The following is a 14,125-nucleotide window of genomic DNA, read 5'->3' on the forward strand; positions in this document are numbered from 1 at the left end:
ATGAACAGACCAGTCAGAAGCACTGAAATTGAAACTGTGATTAAGAATCTTCCAACAAATAAAAGCCCAGAAACAGACGGCTTCAGAGGTGAATTCTATGAAACATTTAGAGAAGAGTTAACACCTATGCTTCTCAAACTGTTCCAAAACACAGCATAGGGAGGAACACATCCAAGCTCATTCTAGGAGGCCACCAGCACCCTGATACCAAAACCAGACAAAGATAACACAAAAAGAGAAAACTATAGGCCAATATCACTGATGAATATAGATGCAAAAATCCTCAACAAAATACTAGCAAACCAAATCCAACAGCACATGAAAAGGATCATACACCATGATGAAGTGGGATTTATCCCAGGAATGCAAGGATTCTTCAGTATACACAAGTCAATCAAAGTGATATACCATATTAACATATTGAAGGATAAAAATCATATGATAATCTCAGTAGATGCAGAAAAAGCATTTGACAAAATTCAACACCCATTTATGAAAGAAACTCTCCAAAATGTAGGTATAGAGGGAACTTAACTCAACATAATAAAGGACATATATGACAAACCCACAGCCAACATCATCCTCAATGGTGAAAAAGTGAAGCTATTTCCACTAACATCAGAAACAAGACAAGGTTGCCCACTCTCATCACTATTATTCAACATAGTTTTGGAAGCTTTAGTCACAACAATCAGAGAAGAAAAAGAAATAAAAGGAATCCAAATATGAAGGGAAGAAATAAAACTGTCACTGTTTGCAGATGACCTGGTACTATACACAGAGAATCCTAAAGATGCTACTGGAAAACTACTAGAGTTAATCAATGAATTTGGTAATGTAGCAGGATACAAAATTAATGCACAGAAATATATGGCATTCCTATACACTAATGATGAAAAATGTGAAATAGAAATTAAGGAGGCACTCCCATTTACCACTGCAACAAAAAGAATAAAATACCTAAGAATAAACCTACTTAAGGAGACAAAAGACCTGTATGAAGAAAACTATAAGACACTGATGACAGAAACTAAAGATCATACAAACAGATGAAGAGATATACCATGTTCTTGGATTGGAAGAAGGAACATTGTGAAAATGACTACACTACCCAAAATAATCTACTGATTCAATTCAATCCCTATCGAAGCACCACTGACATTTTTCACAGAACTAGAACAAAAATTTCACAATTTGTATGGAAACACAGAAGACCCTGAATAGCCAAAGAAATCTTGAGAAAGAAAAACGGAACTAGAGGCATCAGGTTCCCTGACTTCAAAATATACTACAAAGCTACAGTAATCAAGACAGTATGCTACTGGCACAAAAACAGAAATATAGATCAATGGAACAGGATAGGAAACCCAGAGATCAACCCGCACACATATAGTCACCTTATCTTTGATAAAGGGGGCAAGAATATACAACGGAGAAAAGACAGCCTCTTCAATAAGTGGTGTTGGGAAAACTGGACAGCTACATGTAAAATAATGAAATTAGCACAATCCCTAACAACATACACAAAAATAAACTTAAAATGAATTAAAGATCTAATTGTAAGGCCAGACACAATAAAACTCTTAGAGGAAAACATAGGCAGAACACTCTGTGACATAACTTACAGCAAGATCCTTTTTGACCCACCTCCTACATAAATGGAAATAAAAATAAACAAATGGTACCTAATGAAACTTAAAAGCTTCTGCACAGTGAAGGAAAATATAAACAAGATGAAAAGAAAACCCTCATAATGGGAGAAAATATTTGCAAATGAAGCAACTGACAAAGGATTAATCTCCAAAATATGCAACCAGCTCATGCAGCTCAATATCAAAAAAACAAATAATCCAATCCAAAAATGGGCAGAAGACCTAAATAAACATTTTTCCAAAGAAGATATACAGATTGCCAACAAACACATGAAAGGATGCTCAACAACACTAATCATTAGAGAAATGCAAATCAAAACTATAATGAGGTATCACCTCACACCAGACAGAATGGCCATCATCAAAAAATCTACAAACAATAAATGCTGGAGAGGGTGTGGAGAAAAGGGAAACCTCTTGCACTTTTGGTGGGAATGTAAATTGATACAGCCACTATGGAGAACAGTATGGAGGTTCCTTAGAATACTAAAAGTAGAACTACCATATGACCCAACAATCCCACTACTGGGCATATACCCTGAGAAAACCATAATTCAAAAAGAGTCATGTACCACAATGTTCTTTGAGGCACTATTTATGATAGCCAGGAGAGAGAAGCAACATAAGTGTCCATTGACTGATGAGTGGATAAAGAAGATGTGGCACATATATACAATGGAATATTACTCAGCCATAGAAAGAAATGAAATTGAGTTTTTTGTAGTGAGGTGGATGGACCTAGAGAGTGTTATATAGAGTGAAGTAAGTCAGAAAGAGAAAAACAAATACCGTATGCTAACACATATGTATGGAATCTAAAAAAAAAAAAGTTTCTGAAGAACTTAGGGGCAGGACAGGAATAAAGATGTAGACATAGAGAAGGACTTGAGCACATGTGGAGGGGGAAGGGTAAGCTGGGACGAAGTGAGAGAGTGGCATGGACATATATGCACTCTCCAAAGTAAAATAGATAGCTAGTGGGAAACAGCCGCATAACACAGGGAGATCAGTTTGGTGCTTTGTGACCACCTAGAGCGGGGGGATAGGGACGGTGGGAGGGAGACGTAAGAGGGAGGAGATATGGGGATATATGTATACGTATAGCTGATTCACTTTGTTATACAGCAGAAACTAACACACCATTGTAAAACAATTATACTTCAATAAAGATGTTAAAAAAAAGATATAGGGGAAAGACTGCAAACTTTGCAAGTAAGTTCAAATTGTTGTGATTTTGCTTATTAGCCAGGTAACCTTGGCTAAATTCCTTAAAATTGCTTGTCTCAACTCTGAATATATAATATGCCAAGGATTATATGAGATAATGTATCTAAAACTGCTATCCTATGAGGATATACGAGGCAATTAGTAAGTGATAGATTTTATAAACACAAATTTTCTACATGCATGTATAAAGTTTAGTATTTTTATTATTTAATAAGAGAGTAAAATGATTAGAGGGTAAAATACCACAATTGATCCACAACCAACTATTCAGATTCTTATAACAAATACCAGTTATTTTCATGAATATTTAATAAAGAAATACTATCAAGAAAGTACATCCAATTCTAATTCTATGCTCACCAGAAACTGGAATTTGATTACCTGAGTAGATTGACCAAACTGGAAAGCTTGTTCTGACAGTGTGACTGGCTATAATTTTCCTGCAACTTATGAGAAACATCATAATTTAACATATGAATATCTTAGGCTTAAACTCAATTCAGTTCTATGATTTAAGGGACCGAATAAATCAAGTTGCTGAATTGGACCTTAACCTCATGAATGTTCCACCAAAGTTTGGAGATATTTATGTAAGTGCTATACATTTGGCATATAACCTGGAGTTACTCAGTGCTTTTCTTATTTCATATTTTCTTGTTCCTTTGATTTTCATGCAAGTTGAGGACCCACTTTCAATCTTTATGTAGTAGATAATCTGGTTCAATTAATTTTTATTTTACTTTACTGAAAAAAATTTTAAAGAGCTTTAGAACTCAAATCTAAGATACTGGCTTTCAGTTTCGTGCTGAAAAATATTGTACTTCATATAAATTCATAAAATTCATAAAATTTTATATAAAAAATATATTTTATTTATATCTTTTCTTCATTCATTCATCCATCAGTGAACACTTAGGTTGTTTCCATGCATTGGCTACTGTATATTAATATATAATAATGATGTATAATGATGCTGAAATGTACATGTGTATACAGATATCTCTTTGAGGTGGTGATTTCACTTCCTTTGGATATATACCCAAAGTGGCATTGCTGGATCATATGGTAGTCCCGTTTTTTAATTTTTTTGAGGAACCTCTATACTGTTTTTCATAGTGGCTATACCAGTTTATATCCCTCTCTCCCTACAGTTTGTGAAGGTTCCCTTTTCTCCACATCCTTGCACACTTGTTATCACTTGTCTTTTTGATAATAGCCATTCTAACAGGTGTGAAGTGATATCTCATTGTCCTTTTGATTTGCATTTCCCAGATTGATTGATTTCTCTGATGTTGAGCATCTTTTCATGTATCTGTTGGTCTTCTTTGAAGAAATGTCATTCAGGTCTTTTACTCCTTTTTAAATCAGATTGTTATTATTGTTATTAAATTGTATGAGTTCCTTATATATTTTGAATATTAACTCCTTATCAGGTATATTATTTACAAATATTTTCTCCCATTATGTAGGCTGTCTTTTCATATTGTTGATTGTTTCTTTTGTTGTCCAGAAACTTTTTAGTTTGATGTTTATTTTTGCATTCATTGCCTGTGCTTTTTGTGCCATATCTAAAAATATCAATGCTATGACCAGTTTAAGTCTTTTATCCATTTTGAATTAATTTTTGTGAGTGGCATAAGATTGGGGTCCAATTTCATTCTTTTGCATGTGAGTATTAAGTTTTTCCAAAACCATTTATTGAGACTATTTTTCTTCATTGAGTATTCCTGGCTCCTTTGACAAATATTAGTTGACTCTAAGTATATGGGTTTATTTCTGGGCTCTTGATTCTGTTCCATTGTTGTATGTATTTGTTTTTATGCCAGTATCATACTGTTTTAATTACAATACTTTGTAATGTAGTTTGAAATCAGGAAGTGTGGTTTCTCCAGCTTTGGTTTTCTTTCTCAAGATTGTTTTGGTTTGGAGGTCTTTTGTGCGTCCATACAAATTTTTAGGATTATTTGTCTTAGTTCTGTGAAAAATATCATGGGTATTTTTCTAGGGATTGCCTTAAATCTGTAGATTTCCTTGGTGGAGGGACATTTTAACAATACTAATTCTTCCAATCCCTAAGCATGGTATATTTTTCCATTTATTTCTTTCATCAATATCTTACAGTTTTTGGTGTACAGGTCTTTCACTTTCTCGGTTAAGTTTATTATTAAGCATTTTATTGTTTCTTAAGCTATTGTAAATTTTTAAAAATTTATTTTTCAGAGAGTTCATTGTTAGTATGTGGAAACTCAACCGATTTTGGTATGGTGATTTTATATCCTGAAACTTTACTGAATTCATTTATTAGTTCTAATAGCTTTTTGGTGGAGTCTTTAGGATTTTCTATATATGAAAGCATATAATCTGAAAACAGAGACATTTTTTACTTTTCCCTTTCTGATTTGGGTGCCTGTTACTACTTCTTCTTGCCAATTGCTCTAGGTAGGACTTCCAATACTTGGTTCAATAGGAGTGGTGAAAGTGGGCACCTTTATTTTGTTCCTGATCTTTCAACTTTTCACCATTAAGTATGATGTTAGCTATGGGCTTATCATATATGACTTTCATTTTGTTAAGGTACTCTTTCTATGCTTTCTTTGTTAAGAGTTTTTATTATGAAAGGATGTTGAATTCTGTCAAATATTTTTTCTGCATCTATTGAAATAATCATGATTTTTATCTTTCATTCTATTAATATGGTTTATAATATTTATTGATTTGCAGATGTTGAACTATCCTTTCATCCCTGAAATAAATCCTATTTGATCCTGGTGTATAAACCTTTTAATGTGTAGTTGCATTCAGTTTGCTAGTATTTTGTTGAGAATTTTTGCATCTATATTTTTCTGGGATATTGACCTGTAGTTTTCTTTTCTTTCATGTCCTTATCTAGCTTTGGTGTCAGGTAATGCTAGCCTTGTAAAATGAATTTGAGAGTGTTCTTTTCTCTTCAATTTTTGGGAAGAGTTTGAGAAGGATTGGTATTAATGCTTCTTTAAATATTCACCCATGAAGCCACGGGTTCTGGGCTTTTCTTTGCTGGGAAGTTTTTGATTACTGATTAAATATCTTTACTTATTATCAATCTGTTCAGATTTTATATTTCTTCATGATTCTGTCTTGGTAGATTGTATGTTTCTAGGAATTTATCCATTTCTTAATACCATCTTAAGAATTGTTTCCTGGCTGTTTTGTAATTCCTTTGCTCCTTTCTTCATCTCTTGCTGTCTTTGTGAATTAATCATTTTCCATAGTGATTTTGATTCCCTTCTCTTTATGATTTGTGTAACAACTGTGGGTTTTTACTTTATGGTTACAATAAGGCTTACATAAAACATCTTATAGATATAACAGTCTATTTTAAGCTAATGTCAGCTTAACTTCAATAGCATACAAAGCTCTACCCTTTTACTCCTCCCCATTTTATGTTTTAGATGTCACAATTTCCATCTTTTTATATAATATATCCATTATGGTTATTTTTAATACTTTTGTCCTTTAATTTTTTCTTTTTTTGGTCGTACGCGGGCCTCTCACTGTTGTGGCCTTTTCCATTGTGGAGCACAGGGTCCAGATGCACAGGCTCAGCGGCCATGGCTCACGGGCCTAGCTGCTCCGAGGCATGTGGGATCTTTCCATATGGGGGCACGAACCCGTGTCCCCTGCATCGGTAGGCGGACTCTCAACCACTGCACCACCAGGGAAGCCCTGTCCTTTAACTTTTGTACTAGAATTGTGATTAACATACCATCATATTACAGCATTGGAGTTTTCTGAATTTGCCTATATAGTTACTTTTAGCAGTGTGCCTTATAGTTTCATACATTTTCATGTTATTAATTAGAATGCTTTCATTTTAGCTTGAAGAATTCTTTTCAGTATTTCTTGTGAGGCAGATCTAGTGGTGATGAACTCCCTCAGCTTTTGTTTGTCTGGGAAAGCCTTTACTTCTCCTTCATTTCCGATGGACAACTTTGCCAGATAAAGTATTCTTGGTTGAATTTTTTTTTTCTTTCAGCACATTGAATATATCTTCCCACTCTCGCCTGGCCTATAATATTTCTGATGAGAAATTCACTGATAGCCTTAGAGGATCTTTTATGAGTGGCAAACTTCTTAATTCTTGCTACTTTTATTATAATGTGTTTGGATAAGAACTCTTTGACTTTAATATGGTGACCTGTGAGCCCCATAATCTCAAATATACAAATCTTGCCCCTGATCTGGGAAATTTTCAACCATTATTTTTTTAAGCAAACTTTCTGTCCCTATCTTCTTCTCTTCTCCTTCTATAACTCCCATAATTCATAGATTGTTTATCTTAATGGTGTCTCATAAGTCCTGTAGGTTTTCTTCATTTTCTTTTCTTTTTTTTTTTTTTTTGTTTTTTACTGTTACTCTAACTTAGATATTTTCAAATTGGGTGCCTTCACACTCATTGATTCTTTCTCTTGTTTGGTTGAGTCTGATGTTGAAGCTTTCTATTGAATCCTTCAGCCAGTCATTATATTTTTGAGCTCCAAGATTCCTGTTTGGTTCTTTTTATATTTTCTATCTCTTTGTTGAACTTCTCATTTTTTTGTATTGTTTCCTTGATGTCTTTAAATTGCTTACCTGTGTTCTCTTGTGGCTCTCTGAGAACCTTTAGAACAATTATTTTGCATTCTTTGTCAGGCAATTCATGGATCATCATTTCCTTAGGGTCAATTACTGGATATTTACTGTGTTCCTTTGGTGGTGTCATGTTTTTCTGATTCTTTGTGATCCCTGTAACCTTGGGTAGGTGTCTGCACATTTTAAGAAAACATCTCCTTTTCCAGACTTTATGGGCTGACTTCTTTATCTGTGAGTTGGGGAATGCTGGAACATTTTGTGACTCCAGCCTAGTCTAATACTACAGAGTGCCAAGTGCAGGGGTGTGTGTGAGTGCTCCAGGTCTTGGGGGGGCATTGTGTCTCATCAGCTCAGGCAGCTGGGGTCTGTGACATTGAAAACTGCATGGTCCTTGGCAAGAGTTATGGGGGTTTCACATTGGCTACTAAGGCTGATGTTGGTGTTCTCAAGAGCACCTCCAGGTCCAGCAGCTAGGGACTGGGGAAGGTGGCAGTGGTGGCCAGAACCAGTGGTGTGCATACACTTGGCTGACTGCATACACACACACAGTGGTGAGAGCTGGGACCAAGAGGAGTCAGAGCCAATTGCAGGAGCACGAGCAGCTTCTGGAGCCCTGGTTGTTGGCATGTAGTCATGGAACAGCATGGGCTAGCTGCAAATGCATGTATGGTAGTGGGGGCTGGTGATAGGAATCAGGGCAGGCATCGTGCAGGTTCTTGACTACTAGGACAAGCTGCAGGCAACCAACTGCAGGGCAGGCCAGTGAAAAAGGTCAGGGCCAGATCCAGGCCGACAACAGGTGTGGGGACCTTGTTTGTTGGTGGGCACTGATGTGGCTACAGGGGCTAATAATGGGTGTGCACACAGCAGTGGGAGTTGGCTGCAGGGGTCTAGGCTGGCATCTTGCATGCACATAGCTGCAGAGGCTGGGACTGGCTGCTAGTACTGATCTTGGGTTCTGGCAGGAGGAGGAAGGAAGAGAACAGGAAGGGATTCAGGCAACTGGCATCTGTGCATGTGAAAATCTGTAGGACAAAAATTTCAGCCATGAAGTAGGCAGGGGATCTGTGATGGTTGTTTTGATTGTTGGTTTCTTCAGCAGAGAAATCTGCCTGTGTCCTTTGTGGACCAATCTGCTGGGGTCCAGTAATAAAAGCTGTGCTAGTCTGCAATATCTTTAAAGGTTCTGAGATTCTTAGTAGTGAAGCCTACTGGGATCCTCTGACAAGCAGGCTACTGGGAACCAAGGTCATTCCTGCACATGGCTGTTATTGGTAGCCCCTTCCCTTCTTCCTTGTTCCTAGATGTCTCTAGATGTCTCAGCTTTGCTGGTCTCTGGATGGGGTGAAACCACAGTGGGTACTTTGTGCAGTTCCCTAAAAGACTGGGGAAGCTGGTCACTCACCCTCCTCTCCTTTTCTGGGCCAAGAGAAATCTCTTGGGTTGGGAGTTCCCTTTTGGCACTAAACAGTGCCAGTCTTGGGGAAGGGATGATGCAGGCAAAATGAAACTTTTCTTCCTATCGTTTCTGTGTGGTTGTTCTCAGATTTTTGCTCTATTGTGTTGCTGAAGCTTCGTAAGTGGACTCCTGAGCTCTGAGCTATTTTCATTTGTGGATAGCTTCCTAACTGTTGTTCTTTGTGGGAAAACAGAAGCCTGGGTCTCCTACACTGCCATCTTGGTCATAAAATTCTAAATTTATTAAATATCTCCACATTCCATCTGAATAACACAAGGACATTTAAGCATTTTAACCTAGAAATTGTACTCCTGTCATACATGTTATTATTATTCAATATTGTAGTTCCACATGTGTTTAAATATTTTAAACATATCATAGCCTCTATGCAATGTTACTATTAACTGAAACCCTTGGTAATTTAACACTTCTTTGTGTGGATTATAGTTCTTACTCCAGGTGAATTGTCAACATGTTAGTTTCATAGCTTTGAACTGTGAGCTCATTTTAGCAAAGTCTGTCTGTGAGAATTTAGAGAAACCTGCTTGGATAAACATTTCTCAAAAGTGATTTTGCATTTGCCAAGCATCCCAGTGTATTTGTATATGTGGTGGTGGTGGTGGTGGCAGTGCTGGTGTGTGTGTGCATGCATACCTGTAAATCTCAGTTTATGGTCTCTTGGAAAATGCAGAATGCATAAATTTGTACAGGAAACTTACATGAGAGCAGACCATGTGTAAAAATTCTCATGAGAGACCATCATTATGATTATTTTTGTATACAGAGCTCCTGGCAAGCCACTAAAATTACACTCTCTCACTAAAGCTATAGCCTGGTTTGTATGGTAGTCTTAGCTCCAACTTCATGCTACTTGTTGGTCCAATGTCTTTAAGATTATGTTCTCATTCAGACATTTAGTTCAAATCTCCTCAAGGGAAAGCCACAGTGTCCACTCTTGGTTTTAAATTATTATTGTTTTCAGTTCCCCAGTTCTGTCCCTTGGATATATACATTTTTATTTTCTTGTAAACTCAACATACATTTAAAAATTTTTTTTTTTTTTTTTGCGGTATGCAGGCCTCTCACTGCTGTGGCCTCTCCCATTGTGGAGCACAGGCTCCGGATGCGCAGGCTTAGCAGCCATGGCTCACGGGCCTAGCTGCTCCGCGGCATGTGGGATCTTCCCGGACCGGGGCACGAATCCATGTCCCCTGCATCGGCAGGCGAACTCTCAACCACTGTGCCACCAGGGAAACCCTATAATTGTTTTTAAAAAGTATGTTTATGTTATAGAATCAGTAATAATTCTGTAACTGAAAGTCTTTGCTGCATGTGTTACTGTATATGCAGATGTTGTGATCTAAGGTAGAAATTTCATCCAAACTTATGTTTGGCATAGCCTCTAAAATATTTTGCTGTTTCTATGAATTATCAATCCTAATTATGCAGAAATTTCCTTTTCTTGTAAACCTTCCCTGATTCCCTTAGGCTGAATTAGAGGCCCCTTCTCTTTTGTGCCCTCATACTCTGTGCATTTCTTAAAACACTGACCTTCCTTAGCTGTATTTGTTATAGTTATTTTTGATATTGTCCATCCCTAGCAATAGCCATGAGATTCCTGGGAGTCTTATTCACCTTACATATCCCAATTGATATTGTGTTGACTGGACAAGTGAATAAATAAAGTACAATAATATTTTAAGGAAGAGTATCATTTTATATAATCTGATATATTATTCTCTCAGAAACTTTATTACTTCCTCTCTATTATTACATTGTAATAAAATTACTTGTTTCTCTCTTATCTGCTAGGTTTGTATATACAATTAAGATTAGACATTACATGTTGTACACATATTGCATAAATGTTTATAAACATATTACAGAAATAATTGTTGGGTAATATTAATAAAAATTACATCTATCAATATTGGAGAAAGGGAATGTATTAATTTTATTTACCAGAAATGGAATGTGTTGAGTCAGTAAGTTCAGGGGAAGAGGAATAATCAAGCAAACATTGAGGAGAAGGAGGCAAGCTAAAACAGAGGAGGCTACAGGATACTTACATTCCGATGATCACAGCAGTGAGGTAACTTAAGAATGTGTTGGAACAAGGCTATGTGGGACAAGAGTCTCAGGATAAATTGAACTACACAGGTCTCATTGCTAGCAGTCATGGTCATAAGCTTCCTCCTTATATTGATGATATTTTACCAATGCAAATAATGTTAAAAATGGCAATTAGAACAACAAATGAAGTAGTAATTACATTTTGCAGATAGAACTAGGGAAGAATTTGTGAGCCAGATATAGGTGAGGTGAGGATTGTAAAATAAAAGGCATTGTTATGCTGGGGATATTGGCTTGATACTGCAAATCTGTTGTTTCTCCCTTCTCATGGATTAGTCAGTGTAAACATAATAGGTGTTTTGTGCTTATATGTTACTTCACCTGTTTTACCTGATGGTCATTATTACACTGGTGGATACCCAAGAATTAAACACATTCTCCCACTCTGATGGCTTTGGCAAATTGGCTGATGCTGTTAGCATTTGTGAAAATCTATTGCCTTGAATAATTTCCCCAACCTTTTCTGCTACAAGAAGGGTTAGAATGTGTCGGCAGAAGATTAAAAAAATAAAGATAACAACTTATTCCTTTAGATAGATCTTTACATTTTACAAAGAACATTCACATATATTACCTCATTCATCATTATTGATATTCTATTATTGTTACTCTTATCTTTGCATTGTGCAAATACATACTATAGAGATCTTGTACCATTAAAGCCCAACCAGACAAGAGCTGAGGCCTCTCTGGGTGTTGAGGGGTGTTGGCAGCAGCAGAGATCACAATTATCACACTGTTGCTTATTGTGGGGGGCAGGCAGGTACCAATGAAGTGGGGGAGCCAGCTTGCTCTGCCTGGGCTGAGTGGGCAGGTTGTACTGGCTGACCCATGCTCCCTGACTGGGGTGGGCTGGTGGGTATGTCTGGAAACTTCAGTTTTCCAGGAGCCTCTTGAATTTGGGGTTCACAAAGGAGAAGCCAGAGAATGCTGTTTGGTTGATGGGGTTCTTGTCACTGTAGGAGAGACATGGCTTCTGATCCAGGAACTCCTGGTTAAAGTTGCTATACATAACTTCTAGGAGTTAATTAGCAATACTAGTAATAGTGAGTTCCTAATAATACATTTCAGATTCATGATTCCAGTAACAATTGGATTAGATATCAATAAAATGTTGTCTTCATTAATGATCTAATGATGAATTTATCTTCAAAGGAATATGACTTCTCAGAATATCAAGTAGTAATATATATATATATATTCAGGGGGTGTTCCTTGAGGGAGGACAGGAGAAATTTGAGCATGTTTATAGGTTGAGGAAATGGAGCCAGTAGAGAGGGAGATATAAAAGAAAAGGGGCAGTGATTAAGAAGGCCCCAGAAAAATAGAATGTTTGGGGTCAGTGATGGGTATAAGGTTGGCCTTGAATGAGATATGCAAGTGTGTGAAGGGTACCTCTTTCCATAGATTTCACAGATGAAAAGATTAGATAAGATGTATGTGAGCTGATAGTTTTCTAGTTGCACTGATATAAAAGGCAATGTTGTATCACTGAGGTTTGATAAAGGTGTTTGTAAGTGGCACACATTTCAAATGGTTGCAGAGGGTAGGAGAGGAAACTAAAACAAGAACATATAAAATGGCTTATAAATTCCATGATGCTAAAGAACCATGCCTATTTTATCCACAACTGTAACCAACACAACATATTAACACAATACCTGGCATTTAGTAAGTGCCCTATAAAACCTTATTGAATGAATGACAAAACAATATGTATGATTAAATGAATGCTGACAAAAGACAAGATCAGAAAATATGAGTTGGAAGTGGCAGCAACTTAGAAATTCATGATTTTCTTCAGGCTCAACACAAGGATGGTGCTCAAAGGGAATAATAAAGAGGAGTTGGTGTTTAGGAGTTTATTACTGTCTTTTTTCTTGAAACACATTATTGTCTTGGCTTACTTAACAGAACACTTTCTTGGGTCTCCTCTTATCTGAACACTGATTCTCAGTTTCCTTGCTTGTATCTCCCTGTCTGACCTCCTTCCTTTCCTTTCTTCTTTCCTTCCTTCCTTCTTTCCTTCGCTGCTTCTTTCCTTCCCTTTTTCCTTCTTTCCTTTCCTTTCTTTTCCAGCTTTACTGAGATATAATTGACACTATGACTTATCTTGAAATAATGACATAACCCTTCTTCTATACTCTTTCTTTAGATAATCTCATCTATTTTTATGATTTCAAATATCATCCATATACCAATATATCCCTGATAAATATCATCTGTTTTGTCATCTCTGATGAGCTTCTGACTCAAATATCAATGCTTGACATCTCCCTTTGATTGTCTATCCAGCACTGAAAATCCAGCTGGGACAAAACAGAAGAATTTCATTTTTTTCCAGAACGTGGTACCTGTTTTCCCCAATCCTAGTTAAAAGCATGACCATTTATCAAAATGTTCTGTATTTTTGTCTTCTTTTTGTCCCCATATTGAAGTCGTGAGCAAATCTTGATGGTTTTACCTCCAATATGTCTAAAATAATATCTAAGTCCCTTCAGTTCTCTATATCCCCATTATGCTGCCATTATCTTGCCCAGTATACTACAAAAGTCTATAAGTATACTAACTATACTTCCTACTTCCAGTTTTCTTCCTCCCCAATTACTCTACAGTCAGCAGAGAATGCAAATAAGATTGCATCTCATCCCTACTTAAAATTTCAGTGGCTTTTCATCATATTTAGAATAATATTCATGTGGTCTTAAAAACTTCTAATGATCTTGCCTTCACTAGTCTCATTGACCATTGTCCCCTCTCTCAGTACACTCAGCCAAACACTCCCTTTTCATCCCATGGTAGGGCCTTTGCCTTAGCTGATCCCTCTTCCTGGCCTTCCTATGGCTGGAATTTTCCCTGTTCTTGTCTCAGCAAAGATTCCAACTCCTCAGAGAGGAGCTCCCTGACACCTCTATGAAATGAGGCTCCCACAGCTACAGTTACTCTCTATCACATGATCTTTTTAAATTTTTTGTAGTCCTTACCACTATTTGAAATTATCTTATTTATTTGCTTACTTATGCATTTCTTTTATCCAGCAGAA

General features: G+C 36.7%; 1 protein-coding gene across 3 annotated transcripts in view; it reads right to left on the minus strand.

Annotated features, from left to right (window-relative positions):
* The window catches only part of GRIA4 (glutamate ionotropic receptor AMPA type subunit 4), a gene marked incomplete at its 3' end in the record, with an annotated part of 520,821 nt that overhangs the window by 356,395 nt on the left and 150,301 nt on the right, over positions 1–14,125 (minus strand). The gene's annotated exons all lie outside the window — the stretch shown is intronic.

Source organism: Leucopleurus acutus (assembly GCF_964270905.1).
Source record: "Leucopleurus acutus genome assembly, chromosome: 8".
In the NCBI taxonomy this organism is placed as follows: Eukaryota; Metazoa; Chordata; class Mammalia; order Artiodactyla; family Delphinidae; genus Leucopleurus; species Leucopleurus acutus.